General features: G+C 36.6%; 1 protein-coding gene across 2 annotated transcripts in view; it reads left to right on the forward strand.

Annotated features, from left to right (window-relative positions):
* Xrcc4 (X-ray repair cross complementing 4) overlaps positions 1-18,289 on the forward strand; it is a 193,425-nt gene that overhangs the window by 120,739 nt on the left and 54,397 nt on the right. The window lies entirely within an intron of this gene.

Below are 18,289 nucleotides of genomic sequence, written 5' to 3' on the forward strand. Positions count from 1 at the left end.
GGTTTGGAGGGAGGAGAAGAAAGGGAGAAATGTCATAATTATGTTATAATCTCAAAAATTAAAAAAAATGTATGTTCCTCATATTGTCAGCATGATTTGTGTAACCTTGAAATACTTATGAATATTTTAGTGTTAATTTTTAAGATGCCATATGTAGTTTACATAAACAAGAATATGGATCTAGCACTCTTGATATGCTCAAAAAGTTTAAAAGTGTAAAGTGATCTGGATACCACAATGCTTTAGAATTCTGTAAGCAATGAGAATGTGAGGGGAGGCAGGAGTCTGGCAAGATTCCAGCAGCATTTTTTAACATTTCTAGCATGAATAAGTTTTTCATATTTATGTAACTACTCTCTGAGTCTATAATCCTGGTGCTTTTATGGCTAGAGATAGTGGACTGTGTAGGTTCAAGGTCAGCCTTGTAATGCAGTTAGTTCAAGGTCAATTAGCTATAGAATGAGATCCTGTGCCCCCCCCAAAAAAACCAAAAAAACATATAGATAAAAATAATTCACATATTTATTATTTATTTCTTCCGTTGACCTGATATTTGTGTTCATCATACAGGATCCATTGTGTATAATATGTGTGTCCAGACAGCATATGTAAAATACAAATCTGCACTCAACTCCTGCTCTTCCAGCTTTGTCTGAGTTTAGTTCTCAGCTCTTAACCATTTGAGAGAGACTGTGTAATTCAAAGCATATTATTCCTTTACAGAACAAAGAAGTATTATTTCTAAATTATATTAGAATTAACATGCTACTTATATAGATAGTTATTGCCAAGAATAAATTACCAATAATCAGAAAAACTCAGAGAATTCTCCCTTTCATTTAGCCAATCAGCAAATGTAACTCATGGGTATCAGTTATGTGCCGAGCTTGTAGGAAATCTTAAGGATCCAGAAGGGTCAAAAACAGAAATATTTAACCAATATCTTTTACTGTTTTTGGTCTGATTGTTTTGTCTGATTAAAATCTTATGCTGTAAGGAAGGAAATGTATTGAATTATGTGGTAGAATAGCATTACCTCTTTCCAGTGCATTTGATAACTAAATGTGATATTCTAAAATACTAGCATTCCCAGTGTATTTGTTGCTAAAACAAGCTTGGGATATATGCAAGGTAGACAGGTGAAAGAATTTTTGTTCTGAATCTTGACTAATCTTATAAAAGCTTTTAAATAAAAGTAATGTGCTTTTGTTTCTTTAAAAAAAATTCACATTATAACATTTCCTTATGGTTTAAAATAATTCTGTTAGTTTTCCCACACTGCAAAACTACAGCAAAACCCTGTCTCAAATTTTTTTTAAAAAAATTGGCATAGACCATATCATCTTTTTTGGTTTGTATGCCAGTCCTTTTAGGACCATCTGTCAGGCTATTCCTATGTAAGACTGAAAAGCATGTGTAAGAATTGAGAGGATTAAAGGCAATGTAGTTTAGCATGTGTCAGTCAGAGGTTGAGTCTTCTACACCCTGCTTTAAAATTCCTTTTTCATCACCCAGCTGAAGGAAGATATGAATGTATGAATTTGGGGGGTTTTTTGTACTTTAGAATGTCTTTTTATTTTGAATATACATGCTGAAATTTTAGAGCACATACATTATTTAAATACTTGTTCTATGTTTCCAATTATTTCTCTAGAAAAAGAAGCTTCGAAGAAACAAAAATACATTCTTAGCAGGAAATGAAATAAAAAGCATCAGCAACAACAAGAAAAGTAGAATAAGATGGGACCAAGTGGGATGGGTGGGAGATAACGAGAACGTGACTATATATTGATGATTACCCCCTCTTTTTTAAATTCTTAAACAATTTCTTAACAAATTCTTATTAACAATGTATATATCATTTAGGTTATTACCATCAACCTTAGCTTCCCAAGCAAATGGGCTGTTAATGTTTTAAAGCATTTTACTATTAATACAGCATTAATGGGTCACTATATTTTATGTAATTACTTTGATATTCTGGTTCAGTTTATTGTACTGAGGGAGGTATAACCTTTTTGTAAAGTTTACAAAAGTAGATAAAATATTTGCTTTGGTTTATTTACAAGGATATTCAGTTGCAGTATCATTCAGATTAAAATATATAGTTTGGTTAGTGCTTATCTAGCATGGCCAAAGCTTAGGGTTCACTCCTAAGCACTTTGGTGTAATGATAAACCCTGTAGTCACTACTCTAGAAAATGGAAGCTAAAGAATACAAATTCAAGGTCTGCCTCTTTGTTGGCTACATAGTGAGCGCAATGTCAGTCTGGCCTAAATGACATACTAGCTCAAAGATGGGTGAAAGAGGAAAGGATATCAGTTTTAACCCATTTGGAATTTAAATATTTGGGTCAATCCCTTAAAAGATTATATCCTCTGTGTCTCCCATGATGGTCTCATAGCCTCAGTTGCTGACGTTCATTATGTGGTGGCCACCGACTGTCCACTGACATTGCTGTGCAAAGTGTTCACCTTCCTTTATTCCATATAACTTCATCTATATGACAGAATGCAAAGCGGTAATTATCCTAGAGATGAAGATCTTCAGAATTTATCAGAAACACCACAGAGGGTTCAGCTTGAAGAATCATCATTTGATCTATATGCTGAAGGGAAAAGGGGAGTCAAACAATGAAGTAGGGGGAAATAACAGTACTCAACCCCGGTATAGGCTGGAAGGACGTGCTCAGAGGTGTTCATGCGATAGCAGAGAGCAAGGCAGATGGTCTAAGATGCCAGTGGCTGCTGCTCTGAGGACAGAGGATGGTGGGCATGTAACCTTGTTAGGAACTCTGCCTTTCCTCCAATATATGAGCATCCACAATATTATAAAGCAATTCTCTCTTAAGTTTTTTTCTGCCTGTTGACACTGCTCCATAACTCTTGTTAAGACATATCAAATTATTCCTTCCTTGTCACTTCCATACCTTTGAGACCTAGCATCTTGGTACGTGCCAAGGCCCCCCTAGTTCTTCCACATTGTCCCTTTTGCGCCTTTCTTTTGTCCCATCTCTATTCCTTTGTGACTGGGAGGACCTGCAGAACGACATTCCACCAAGTACCCAAAGCTGCCACAGTAGGCTGCCACTCTGCTAGGGAACCTTTGTGTTCTTCCTGTTCTGGACTTCAGTCTCTCCAGACTGAACTCTTGGACCTGCTGCAGTCTCCTGCAGGGGCCCCTCCTCCCACACCACTTTTATTTTCTAGGAACCCCGTTTCCGAAGCCATAACTTACTTATGCCATCCAAAATTGGGAAATTGAGCTGTAGACCAACTAAGACTTCATCTTTACTTTCCCTTTATGGTTTTGGAAGGTACTTTGCATTGCATACAGAGAGGAAAATTAATCATTAATTTCTCCAGACTACAATCCCAGTAATGAACCGCAATGATCTACCCATATGTAAGCTATGCTTTGCAGGAGAGTCAGAAATGCCATGGTCGAAGCCAACCAACAACACAGACGTCTTTAGTTTGTTCCTTGTCTTGTTTTAGTACGTTTTGTCTCGTTAGATTTTATTTTAGCTTGTTTGTTTTTATTTTCGTTTTATGTTTGTTAGTTTTTTGTTGAGCATGAAGTTTGATGAGTAGGGAAGTTGAAGGTATCTATAGATTTGGGTGGGGAAGAATGGAGGAAAACTGTATTTAAAAAATTCAATTAAAAATCTTTTAAAACATCAAATTATCAAACTGGGAAGAAAATTCTGATATGTGGGTCACTATTACATATTTGTGATCTGATCTAATAATTTATGTGTCAAGTTATTATACCTTTCTCTCTGGTCTGTTTTTTTTAAACTTCTTACATTGTGTGATCTCGAATTTGCAGTGATGTAGCTTTCAATTTTTGAAACACAGTAAAGTAAAAATTTAAAACATACCAAAGGTTACTAGATGCTTACATGAATGAATAAGAGCTTAATTTAACATGAATTAGCAGTCCAGAGGTGCAGATTTATACTGTCATGTTGTTTCTTTCTAGTAAATGCTTTTTCTCAGGAATATTTTTAGATTGCTAATTACTTACTGCTTCTAGTATTATTCTGAATTGTTAAATCTGCTGTTTATTGATACATATTTATTTAGAAATAAGTGTGACTAACACAAACAGCGTGGTTGTGCTTCAGGAGCATCCTCCCTCGCTGTCATTCATCCTTAGCTCTCAGTTACTATTCAAGGTAACCATGTGCTGTGCAGCCCTTGCTCTCTGCTATTGCATCCCACAGGGCTGCGATTGTAGACTTGTCAGCCTTTTTATCCTGTATGTTCATCAAAATGAGTCACCAGCAAAGTCTACAGAAGCTGTGAAAATACTGTTAAATACATTTGCTTCGATAATGCCACCAAGCACAATACTGAGAGAGTACAAGAGCATTATAAAATTACTTTCTATGAAATTTTAATGGTGAAATAAGTAAATGAAGTAACATTGTATTCTAGCTTTATTTGGCATTCATCTTTCAAGTTTTCTTTTACTTTTACTTTTTAAAAATTCACTTATTTTATGAGTGTTTTGCTTATATCTCTGAATGCATTGCCTACATGTATATGCCCAGTGCCCATGGAAGTCAAAAGAGTGCTTTAGATCCTCTGAACTGGAGGGTCAGATGGTTGTGAGCCACCATGGGGGCTGAGAACTGAAACCAAATCTTCTGTAAGAGCAACAAATCCTATTAACCACTGAACCTTCACTCCAGCCACTCATCTTAAAATTCATTTATTTGTTTGTTTGCTTATTTATTTTGGTTTTTTGAGGCAAGGTTTGTTTGTGTTGCCCTGGCTGTTCTGGAACTAGCTCTTGTAGACCAGGCTGGCCTCAACCTCATGGATATCCACCTGCCTCTGTCTCCTGAGTGCTGGGATTAAAAACTTGTGCCACCACTGCCACGCTTCATCTTAAAATCTTAATGAACCCTTACTCTATTATAAATCAGAATACCTAAGAAAGAATTTTTCCACACAAATTATTTTTAAATTAAGAACTCTTTTATTTCTTCCAAATGCAAACATATACAACTCTGTTAATAGAAGTAAGTGGAAGTCTTTTCATAGCAATCTATTGGCATGTCCTGAAGTTCTGACTCATTTTAAGAAACTGATGAATATGTTCATTATTTAGCTAAACTGGGGCAATTTCCATGTCTTATTTGGATTCTCAGCCAAATAATAAAACCAGCAAATCAATACTGTAAATTCTATAATTAATGCTTTTTCAGGTGTTTCTCCGCTTTTACCATGTAGAAATTCTGCTTTTCTGCTTTCAATTGCTCTGCTGTTCACCCTCTCACAAAGCTGTTTTATCTAAAGAGATTAGGATTACATATAAACAAAGGCTGGGTTACTTATTCATAAAAACTTTTATAAATGAAAACTTCTTTCCCTCAAAGTAGTTTTTATGAGAAAAATGAAGACTCCGAGAATAGAACCACATCTAATTGCTTCCATACTACTATTATTGACAGCCAGGAAGGGAAATCACACATGGAAATATGCAAATTCCATAAGCACTTGTCAAAATGTAACTAAGAGTCTACTCTGGCCAAGCGAAGCCTAATAGATATGGACCAAGTGCTGCATGGGAGAGATACAGGGAAGAAGGACAAGCATTTCCTGGACTTTGGTGATAGTGATGTCAGTACATATTCATAATACACCATTCATGCTAAAGACAGGAGTGAAAGGTTGTACTCCAGCTAGGGCTCTCCCTCCAGCTATGGTGGGAGACGATGGGAGTCACCATTGACCCTTTATACTCCATATTTAAAAACCAGACATTTACAGAGAACATTTTCAGAGAAACTCCACAGTAGATCATTTATTTGACTTTGAATTTCCAAATGTTCTTTCGCACAGTATTATCAAGCATTTCTTCTCTATTACACTCTACAAAATGGAGACAGGAGTGAAATAGTAACAACACAAGGAATAGTATTCTCTTTAATACTCATTTGGGATATAGACTCTAATTTGTCTTAAATGACAGTAATTTTATAATATGAAGAAATTTCAAACATACTTATAATGTTAAGCATGACAGTGTATTACAAAAGAACACTGTAGTATGCCTGTAGCATCTCCTCATATTCTCTGTACAACTTAGGAAGGTGTTTGCTTACCACATTGATGGCCTTTGTTGGGAGTAATAAGGTCATCTTCTGAGTGACAGGACACATGTGAAAACAGTCAGCATCACCTCATATGCAGTTGTAGGGCAAATCACTAAGGCACCAGCAAAATATAAACAAACTCTTTCATATCCTTTAGAAACTTCTAGAGACCTTATTTGTTTCTACAGGCTACAAATAAAGTATGTGTAGGGTTCCAATATTTCAGGCAGAATCTCATGGGAATGATTTAGCTTTTTGTGTGGTAGATGTCTTCTAAAAATGTTCAAACATGCTTTCCAAAATAATAAATAATATTAAAACTTTACAGATGTTTCTCCTCAAAGGAGTGTGAGCTGTGTGTTCTGAGTTGTCCTCATTTAAGTGTTCCAGGTGCATAGTGAATGGTAAATGGTTACACTCTAAAGTAAGACTGTGTTTGGGTCTAACCGCAGACTGTGTTTTCACTGTATGCCAGGCTAATTGGTCTGCAAGCTTTTGGGCACGCTTCTGTTTGCCCATATCTCTGAGGGTACCCTTGGATTACAGATACAGCTTCCACATCAGGATATACATGTATTCAAGGCATCTCAGCTCAGGTCTGCTCAGTTGTGTAGCAAGCTCTTCATCCACTGATCCATCAGTATTAGACATAACTTTTAAAACATAAGGGTCTAGTTGGGAAAAATATACAAGAGAAAGTTAGTATCAATCCATTTGTTTCTAGCAAAATGGGCTTTTTTTTTTCTTTTTCAAGGCAGGGTTTCTTTTTAACAGCCTTGCTTGTCCTGGAACTCTCTCTGTAGACCAGGCTGGCCTCCAACTCACAGAGATCCATTTGCCTCTGCCTCCTGAGTGCTGGGATTAAAGACATGTGACTCCACTGCCCAGAACAAAGTGAGCTTCATTTTTACTTGCTTTCTCATTATAGAAGTTATACATGATCATTCAAAATAATCAGAAAATACAGACAGCAAGGATGAGAGCTGAGTCTCTTGCATTCTCCTCCACGTGAACATGAGCAGCAGGAGCACTGTAGCAACAGCTCTGTATCTTTGCTCTCCCTCATCTGTATTTGGTTTGCAGAACTAGGCTCACAGCATGTATGATAGAACCTATTCCTAAATACAAATGCATGTAAAATTTTCATTTCAGTAGATATTTTCAACAAAATTTGACATTTCACTTTATAAATGTTTTCTTATTTCTTTAACCAATCTTCTATTGGAATGTATGTATTTTTGCATTTTGGGGGAAAGCTTTGTATTTATTTTAATATACTGTGTAGTATAATTTTTATAAATTGGTTATTTTCTTAGGTATTGTCCCAAAAGCAAAATTATTACATCAGGGAAATAAACTTGTTAGTGTTGTGTTATGTTTGTCAGAATTCTTTCAAAGACTCTTAACTCTTTTGACTTCATGAGTAGTGTTTGCTCGGTGCTTTTCATAATCTGCTCATTTTGGTTATAGGCAAATGATTTTAATAGACAGATAATATCTCATTATTAAAACCCTTTGTGTTTCAATATTAAAGAGCTTTATATGCATACATACTTGTCCATGTGTGTATGTGTATGTTTGTGTGTGTTGAACACATGTGCATGCATGTGTGTGTATACTGTGAAATTGTCTTCACATTTTACCCAGGCTGTGTGTGTGTGCGCGCACATGTGTGTCTGTGCACAGGCATGTGTGTGTGTGTGTGTGTGTGTGTGTGTGTGTGTATACTGTGAAAGTGTCTCTATGTTTTACCCAGGCTGTGTGTGTGTGCTGTGAAAGTATTTTCATGTTTACCCAGGCTGTCTATGTGTGCATGCACATCTCTATGTGTGTGTGTGTGTTGTGTGTGTGTGTGTGTGTGTGTGTGTTTGTGTACTGTAAAAGTGCCCCCATGTGTTACCCAGGCTGTATGTGTGTGATGTGTGTATTATGTGTGTGTGCTGTGAAAATGTCTTCATGTGAAACCCAGATTGGCTTTGATCTTCCTGAGTCAGTTTCCCCATTTTTCAGGTATGTTACTCCATTTTCTTTTCTCAAATACTTATTGGAATTTTGTCATTTACCTCTTCTTAACTTCAGCCCTTTTCAGTAAACAATATTTGTTTCCTGTTGCTTTAGTGTTCCTAATATCCTAAATATTAATCTTATCTTTCCAGATTACCATCAAAATTCTTGTAAATGTTATGAAAGTTATTAAATTTATCATTTTCATGTTTTATGTCTGCATAACAATAAACCATATATATATAGAAAGAGAAAAAATGATTCATATGTGTGTTACATTATTATCTGTGCACATTTAATAGATCAGAAAGATGAGATCTAAATAAGTTATACTATTTGCTCTTTTAATAATTTTCTGGTTCTTTGTTTTAGGATAGATTCACCTTATCTATCCTAAGGACCATATTTTTAGCCACTGTTATGTTTAGATGGATTTTGGTGGGTGGGGTGCCAACTCACAAAAAATGACATGGAGACTTGTTAATAATGAAAGCTCGGCCTTAGTTTAGGCTTTTTCCTGACTAGTTCTTATAAGTTAAATCAACCTATATTTTTAATTGAAGTGGCTCAGCTACCTTTACTCTGTACTGCCCATCCTGTTTCTTCTGTACCTGGCAGGCAACTCCCCTTTTCTTCCTCCCTGTGCTCTCTTTGTCTGGCAGACCCACTGTACCTCCTGCCAAGCTATTAGCTGATTAGCTTTTGGTTAAACCAATCACAATGACACATCTTCACACAGTGTAAAAGAATATTCCAAAAGAGTTATACTCTCATATTAATTTTGATTTAATTCCTGTGTGTCAAGTATTGTGTTAAGCATATTAATTGAGAATCTTTAGTGTATTTTTTCATTGCAACTCTGATCAGTGGGGCTACATTTTCATACCTATTTGTAAAATAACTGAATAAAGTTGAACTTCAGTGAAGTTCAGTTGTTTGCTTCAAACCACTGTATTAACACAGTGGAACGTAACTGCAAACCCTGTGAGATCAGGGGTTGGGTTAGTAACAGCTATGTGACTTTAGGGTGAGGATAGAGAGTCCTAGCACTTCACTTTTCAGAACACTATCTTCCCAATCATGTGCATCTTTTCCTCGAAAGGCAAGGGTAATTTTGAAATGCTTAGATCACAAAATTTTCTTTTCTTATATTTCTTGTGGAAATGAGAATTGTCTGTGTTTCTGTTAATTCAACAAATATTTTCCTTCTCTTTTAAGTATAATGTTAGATTAAGTCAACATGTTTTAATGTTTTAAAATAAAGGATATATTTTAAAAATTGATAACATTTGCTCTACATATGCACACATATAAATTATGTAATAACAGAGAGAAAGGGGAATTGCATATGACAATTCCAAATGTTTCACATACTTCTGTGTTTATATTTAATTCCTAAATTTGTTAATAATATATGGATTTTTGAAGTTGAAACTCAAACTATTTGAAATATTTGCATATATATTTATATAGAGAATGTCATACAAAGATATCTAATTCTTACAATTTGGCATATCTGAATTTTAAACTCCTTTACTGTCAAATTAGGAAAATACAGTTGAGTTATTGCTATATATTTCCTTAGGTCATCAAAACAAACTTCTTTATTATACAACTTTAATTTTATCATAATGTTTATGTTACTGGCAAAAGTAAACACTGTGGTGGTTTTAAAACAAGGTAGTTTTTATTAGCTTTCCCGTGTGTTGACCTAGCTGTTGAGACTATGGCTCTCCCTTTCCCTGCTGCATGTTTTCATTAGTGGCCCCTGGCCTTGTTCCAGAGTACACTGCCTATGGCCAGGTCACTTCAGGGATGATTTATTAATTGTGCCTGCAACTCCAAAAGTAAGATTTCTCCTATTTATTATCCTGCATTTGCCAGTATCATCAGGAATTATAATTTAAAGTTTGCCTGGGGGATTTTTTTTTTTAGCATTTTAAGTGTTTAAGAAGGACAGAATATTCATTTGTTTTATTGTATGCAGTATTAACCACAGTCTTCTGGTCTTTGAAAGCATGCCTTTGAAATGATCAGGAAAATGTGTTTTAATTTCTATTTTAATGAAACCTTAAGATAATATACTTCAATAGATCATCAGGGGTATTTTAAAATATACATTTAATGTTTATAAGTCCTTCTGGGAATAGCTCCTGTAATACCCCCCCATATTAATGCATGAGTTCAAATTGAAAAACACTGACACATTTGGATGTCTTTTAAAATAAATTTATTAGGGATCTGTGTTCATCTTTCTGAGTTTCAAGTAAATAGTCTTTCTGTGTATATGTTTCTATCATTTGAACAACTTGTATACCTATATCTCTAAGCAATACATTGGCTGAAGAAAACTACTGATTGACAGTGATGAATAGAAGACACAGTAGAAGGAATCCAGGAAGAATTTAAATAGAAGGTATATAAATGTGAGTCTGATTTTGAATGAACAGAAACAGAGATACTTCACATTGTTGTCTCCATACAACCCTAGACAGATGAAGCATCATCTGTTTTTGAAAGTAGTTTGGTAGACATGCTCTTTCCCTAAGCAAATTATCTTTGTTCGCTTAGAAATCCACCTAAAAGTGCTCAGTTTAGCAACATATTACTAAAATTGTAATGATAAGAAAGATTTTCATGGTCCCTTTACAAGGACAACATGCAAATTCATGTAGCTATCTCTATTTCTACACAAGGAATAAAAAAAATCACAGAAGAATTAACCAAAAAAGGGGGAAAACCCCGCCATAGCAAGAAAAGTAAGAGGAATGAATAAACTCTGTTTAAGAATAACATCATTATTAATGATCTCCCTCCCAAATAAAAAGACGCAGACTAATTACTTGGTTAGAAAATAGGATCTGATTTTCCAATGCATCAGAAAATTAGGAAACAACCTACCTCATGACCCAGCAATACCACTTTTGGGTATATTTCCAAAGGATGCTCAATCATGCCACAAGAACATGTGCTCAGCTATGTTCATAGCAGCATTTTTTTGTGATAGCAAGAACCTGGACACAACCTAAATGCCTCTTGACTGAAAAATGGATAAGGAAAAGGTGGTACATTTACACAATGGAGTGCCAAACAGTGGGAAAAAATAATGATATCTTGCTATTCAGGGGGAAATGGATGGATCTAGAGAACATCATATTGACTGAGGTAACCGAGACCCAGAAAGAAAAATATCATGTGTACTGACTTATAAGTAACTTTTAGACATAAAAAAATCCACACCTGACTATTTACAATCCCAGAGAACCTAGACAACAATGAGGACCATAAGAGAGACATGAATGGATCTAATCTACATGGGAAGTAGAAAAAGACAAGATCTCCTGGAGTAAATTGTGAGCATGTCCCGGGATCATAGGAGAGAGTAGAGGGGGGGGGAGAGAAAAAGAGGGGAGTGGAGAAAAATATGTAGCTCAATAAAAACAATTTTAAAAAAGACACACTTCATCAGTCAGGACAAACATCCCCATGGGGTAAAAGAATGGAGAAAGGCAGTCCAAGGAAATGAAACCAGTGGAACTATTATACTATCTGACAAATAGACTTCAAACCAAAAGTAATCAGAAGAGATATGAAAGGACAGGACAAACTAATTTTTAAAAAAAATCAACCAAGGGCAGGGGAAACTGTGATCAGAATATGTTGTGTGAAAAAATTATTTTCAATCTTAAAGGTATCCTGGTTATTCCACAAAAGAAATTAAACTTAGACAGTATGGACTAAAATCCAATTATTTTTGGATTTCAGGATTGGTGATATCAAGACTCAGTCTCTTTCCCCATAGATGAACTATTTCACCAATAAAATATTTATGGTCTTTTAACATATGTATTTAAGCTCTTGAGGTCTTCTCACTCCGAGGATAATTACCATAGGTGACTCTCACTCAGTAGTGACTGACCCTGAAGACCTGATCAAATTTCTTACCTCTTGAGTACTTTAAAGACAAGTTTAACCTTGCCATTATAAAATAATTCCTCTGCTTATGATTGCACCAGTGTCTGTGTATATGGGTAGATATTTATACAAATTGTTGAAATGTATCTTGTTCTAAATAAGACCTTAAATTGTTAATAAAGTTAATATACAAATATAATAAAACAAAAAAAATCAACCAAGAATATTTTATAATTCTAAACATATACACACCTATCAGAAGGTCAATCAATTTTATAAATGTCCCTAAAACAGTGATAGTAGGTGACTTCAATATCCAACTCTCACTGCCAGACAGGTCATCCATATAAAAACTAAACAGATATGCTGGAGCTAAATAATATCATAAATCAAATACCTCTAACAGACATCTACAGAACATTCCATCCTAATACCAATTTATTTATTTTTCCTTGGCATCATCTACAAATTTAGCATTATAGGGCACCAGGATATATCCCTACTGCATGTACTGGCTTTTTGGGAACCTCTTTTCTTTGGATGGATACCTTGCTCAGCCTAGATATAGTAAGGAAGGCCTTGGACCTTCTCCAAAGAAATGTTCCTTACTTACCCTTTCTGAGGATTGGATGGGGGTGGGATGGGAGGGTGTGTGGAGGGAATGGGGGGAGGTTAGGGAGTGGGAAATTGGATTGGTATTTTTTAAAAAAAATCTAATAAATTATAAAAAGAGCAACTTCTATGGTAAATGGTAATTGACAGAGATCTACAGGTGGACAATGTGCAGAGAGTGAGAGACATTGGACCCCTAAGTCAAACCTTCCTCTTATGACTCAGAGATCTACGTTGAAGAGGAGTTTTTTTTAGAAAGATTGTAGGAGACAGTGGTGACAGATGACTCCAGAGAAAACCATCCTCTAGATAGATCTACGTGTGAACCCATGGAGACTGACAGCAGAGCTTAAGCCAGACTAAACTTCAGCAAACTTGAGGGGAGTGGGAACAAATTTCCATTGTAGAATAGGTCGGTTTAAAAATTGTAATGTCCAGGAGTAAAACTCAAAGTGACTCTGACTGCATGCTTAAGACTTATATAATGTCAGATCTGCCAAAAATCCTAGCATGGAAGGAGAAAGTGCTCATGAGTTGCCACCATTAGCTGAGAGGTGGTTGGCAGTTGATGGCTGCGAATGGAGTGAGAGTCGGTTTTCTTCAGTAATGCGTTTCCAGAAAAGCTCTTCATACCAGTTGCTAGTCCTAAACCCATGTCCATACAGAAAGAACTAAGTGGGCTCAGAGGGTTTAAAAGCACATGAATTTGTGCATGGCAGGGGCTGGGAGATACTCAAGAGGAGTTGGAAAGAAGGAGTGGAATTGATCAAAACAATTATCTAGCAAGGAAAAAATAATCAGTCCTAGAAACAGATACCCAAGTTACATACAGACCAGGATTACACTTATAAATATATATGTATAAATATACATATGTATATGGCAGCAATTGCTGTTAGAAAGAGACCCTTCATTTAAAGTACAGCAAAGTTGGAAATGTGGAAAGGTTTGGGATTGGAACAGGAAGTGGAAATTGATGTAATTTTATCATAATCTCTAAAATAAAAGAAATAGAAAGAGAATGCAAAAAATGAAGAAACAGAAACTACTGGGAGCTGTCAGGGACCAATTATTGCAAAATGAAGTGAGAATTAGAATACATGGAATATTAGGAATATTTCAAAAATTTTTCTCTAAAAGACATGAGGCAAGTGGAAAGGTTTGTAGGCATACGGGAGGGTTCTGCCTACATGGCAGTATGCCTGTAAGAAAATATCGTCATGTTTTTCTTAATGAACAAATCAAGTAAAATGTATGCCCTTGACCAAGTAGTTTTTCTTTCCTTGCTTTTTTTAACCCTTGTATAAAATGTGGGCCTTAGCCAGTTAAAGTTATCTGATTAACTTTATAAGTAAAGAAATATCAACTAGATATAGGGACTTAGAGTACAGATTTCAAAACCCAGTTTTCTAAATATCTTTGTTAGCTTTATCACTAAATACAAGTAAAATTTGAGTATCACACCAGACTTTTCTCATATGTAGCAGAGTGTGTCTGTTGGGGGGGGGATGCTATATGCATCTGCATCTGGGGTGGACATGAAGAAGATACTAGATGTCCTGTTCTGTAACTCACCTTAGTCTCTATTCCATTGAGACAGGATCTCTCATTGAACCTGAACATAGCCTAGCTACTAGCAAGTCCCAGTCATTTCAGCCCCACAACTATGGGGTTGTGCATGTGGCTACACTGAGCTTTTCCAAGTGTCCTGGGGCTTAAAACTCCGATTCTTATGCATTAACAGCAAGTTTTCTTACCAAATGAGTCATCTCTTCCATCCTCACTTGATGGTTTTAAAACCATACTTAAGAAAGGAACGCCTGACTTGATTTGTGGAAATTATGAAGTAATGAAGGTAATTCTATAACACACTTCCTGGAACATGATTGGTACTCAGTATTATTTTTCATCATTTGTTGTGTTTTTATTTTTGAGACTATTTTAATTATAAAATTTCTTCCTTCCTTTATTCCCGCCAAACAGTCCCGTATACCTCATCCCCGCTCTCATTCAAATCCATAGCCTCTATTTTTCATTAATTTTTACTGTGTGCATATATGTACTTGTGTGTGTGTGTGTGTGTGTGTTCCTAAATATAGCCAATTGAGTATATACATTTTATGCATATTTTCAGGGCTGACTGACACTGGGCAACCATTTGGTGTACACTTTCCTGGGGAAGACCACTTCTCCTGCTCCCAGGTTCACCTGTTTGCCTCTATGTTTTTGTGTAGGGTTGAGGCCTCCTAGGTTTTCCCCATCCAGTTTGGCGTGTCCATTGGTGTTATCCTTGTTTTGTTCATATTTGAGCAATCATATTGGTGAGACCTTACAGATATCTGATGTTACTAGGAGACAGAATCTTACAAAAAAGTCCCTGATCCTCTGGCTGTTACAATCTGTCAATACCTTCTTCTCAGTGTCCCCTGAGTATCAGATAAGGGAGTCTATTGTAGATGTATCCATTTGGACTCAGCTCCACAACTCTGCGTATTGATTGGTTGTGGTTTTCTGTAGTGGTCTCCATCTGTTTCAAAGAAAAAATTCTTTGATGGGGGCTGAAGGCTACACTCATCTGTGAGTATAAGGACAAATTTTTATGAATTAATCTTAGATTATCCTGGTTTAGTAAATTAGTGACTAGATTCTTCTCCAATAACCATGATATCTCTAGCAGTGAGTTGTTAGCTAGGTTTCCAGTTCCAAGCATGGTACCCCTTTAGTGAATGGGTCTTCAGGTCAATCACAGAACAGTTGGTTACACCAAGGTGTGTGTACCATTACTGCACCTGGAAAGTTATCCTGCCATGATGGTCACTGATGTGGTTCATAGGTGTGTTGTATAGGTGGTGCTGTTGGTTTCTCCCTTTTTTGAAATTTTACATAGTACCTTAAAAGATAGTTAGCAGGGAGGCGACTTTCGGGTCTGTCCAGCTCAGAGACCTCTGTGCTGTGTTTCTAAAGTTCTTGGTGTCCTTAGCAATAGAAACTTGTTTTCCACCTCTAGGGGGTAAGCAAGAATAATAGCAATAGGCTGTGTGTTTTGGGAGTCTCTTAGACAGCCTTCACCAAGAGCTCAAAAGAGAGTGTCTCGTGCCTGATATTGGGACTTTTGTTTTGTAACCACACAACAAAATTCACTCTTTGAGTGAGTGCTGTCAGCCCAGATGAAAAAAGTTCATTAAAACTATTATGAATATGTATACACTGAATTAAAAGCATTTTAATTTGGGGAGTTATATAATCGAATTATCATTATTATTTTTAGCCTAAGATGCTTTCTACAGGTGTTTGTCCCCAGTTATGTTACATGTTCTTTCAACTCTTTCTATGCCCTATTTTATGTCAGCAATATTCAGTGCCTTATTACCAGTATTCTATTATAACTAATGGTATTTTTATTAATGAAACCCTAGAAAAATTCAATATTTGAAATAGGATTCTTTGGAGAAGATAATTTTTCTAATACTAAATTCATTCAGCAAATATTTGAAAACCTGATACTCATGGATAGAATAGTGAATTAGTTACTTTTTTTGTTTCTATCATAAAAGACATGGACATAAACAAGGACAGAGTTTTATTATGTAGGGTCACAGTTTGAGAGATGCAGTCTTTCAGAGAGAAGGCTTGGTGGTTTGAGTATCACATTGCTTCCTCAGACAGAAAGCTAACGAGACATGAATGCTGGTGCTCAGCTGGCCCTCTCCAGTTTCATCTATTCCATTGTCCCACACTACAGCAGACAGGGTAATACCATTCACCTCTAAGATGAATCCTCCTCCTCAGTTGTATATCTCCGGAAACAACCTCAATTGATAACTAAGATTACCCTTCACAAGTCCAACACTTGTCAAACACATCACTTTAAATCATAACATTCTACTTCTGGCCTCTGAAGTCCTGTGTATTCTAAATGCATTTAGTACAACCATAAAAGTCCCTGTAGTCTAAATAATCTCAATACTGTTCAAAAACCCATAGTTTTCTGAGACTCAGGGCAATCTTTTAACCAACCATAAGCCCCCTCGAAAGTCATACAGTAAGTTATATACTTTTGCCATACAAGGACACAGATAGGCACCCTTATTTCTAATGGTGGGGATGAGAACTGTTGTAAAAGGAGCGGTGGGGCTGCATCCTCAGCACCCCGGCCGCCTGGCTAGCTTATGCCCCTAAATAATTACACAGACACTGTATTCTTTTAAACACTGCTTGGCCCATTTCTATCTAGCCTCTTCTAGGCTAATTCTCACATATTAATTTAGCCCATTTCTAATCATCTGTGTAGCACCGCTAGGTGCACTTACCGGGAAGATTCTAGCCTACATCCATCCTGGGTCGGAGCTTCATCACGTGTGCCCGGGAGAGGGGAGCATAGCATCTCTGCTCCAGAGAGCAGAGCTGTCCAGTCTGAGCTTACTTCCACTTCCTCCCAGCATTCTGTTCTGTTTACTCCTCCCACCTATGTTTTAACCTATGAGGGCCCAGCAGTTTCTTTATTGCTTAACCAATGAAATCAACAGATTGATATATGACACTCCCACATCAGAGAACATAGCAAGGAAAGAGAACTTCAGCAAGAACTGCGGCAGGGCAAACACCAAACGTTGAAGATCTGTCTCCAGCACCTAGGGCTTACAGCTGTGTCATCTGTGTCTTATTGAGCACTGGTTGCTCCATCTCTCTAGCTCCATAGCCTGTAACCTCTCTTGGGCCAGATCTATGCCTTCAGCATTCCTAAGCAGGTTTGTCATATTCCATTGTCCTAGTATCTCCAAAATCCTGTGTTCGCTGTTAACACTTACAGTGAAGCTTCACAGATTCCCACCATGCCTCTCAGAGCTGATGTGATGGGAATCTGACCCAACAAAATGTTTCCTGTCCTCAGCAGCTTTCTGCCACAGTGGTGTTAGCCTTTATGACTTCATCTTCCATTTTCAATGCCTGTGAAATTGGCACCATTTAAGATGTCTGGCCTAGTCCACCACAGCTGTTGTGGTAGCTTAACCTTGAAAATAAAAGAAAACACTTCGCTTAGGTGTTTGTTTCCAAACAGGGAAACTCTTCAGGATATTCTAAGCTCTGCCACTCTTCGTTCAGGTAGATTTTCATCTTTAAAAGCTGATACGTCTTGGATGAGTGACTCTTACCTATGAGGTACTTTTCCTATTGTCTCAGTACTCTTCTCCAGGTTTCTCTTTATAGCACTAATCTCTTTGACAATTACATCTGCTTTATCTGCATCCACCTTGCCTGCAACTCTGAACTCACACTCCTTTCTGCAGTAAACTGCACATTTGATATAGTGGTTTGTTTTCATTATCAATAGGTTTTAGAATCACCATTGAAACACACTTTTGCTTGTGCATGTAGTAAATCTTCTCTTCCTTGAGTCACCTTTTTCAGATGTTGGCATGCAGCAAAAAGTGAAATAAAAGTAATACAGACACTGGAGATCTAAGAAAAGTGTGCAGTAACCGTGCCACAAGCTGGGTATGAGGATTCTTTGAAACTCCCTGCCTCTTCTGTTCCTTTTAAATTCACTTCACTCAAATTATCACAGCACTGGCAGAAAGAATATATATATTCTTAGGAAGGTGGGGTGAAGATAACAATAGTCCATACAATAGTCTAGTAAAAGTTGT

Source organism: Microtus oregoni, unplaced genomic scaffold, assembly GCF_018167655.1.
Source record: "Microtus oregoni isolate MIOR12 unplaced genomic scaffold, Mior012 000014F_ref0000157, whole genome shotgun sequence".
Taxonomy (NCBI): domain Eukaryota; kingdom Metazoa; phylum Chordata; class Mammalia; order Rodentia; family Cricetidae; genus Microtus; species Microtus oregoni.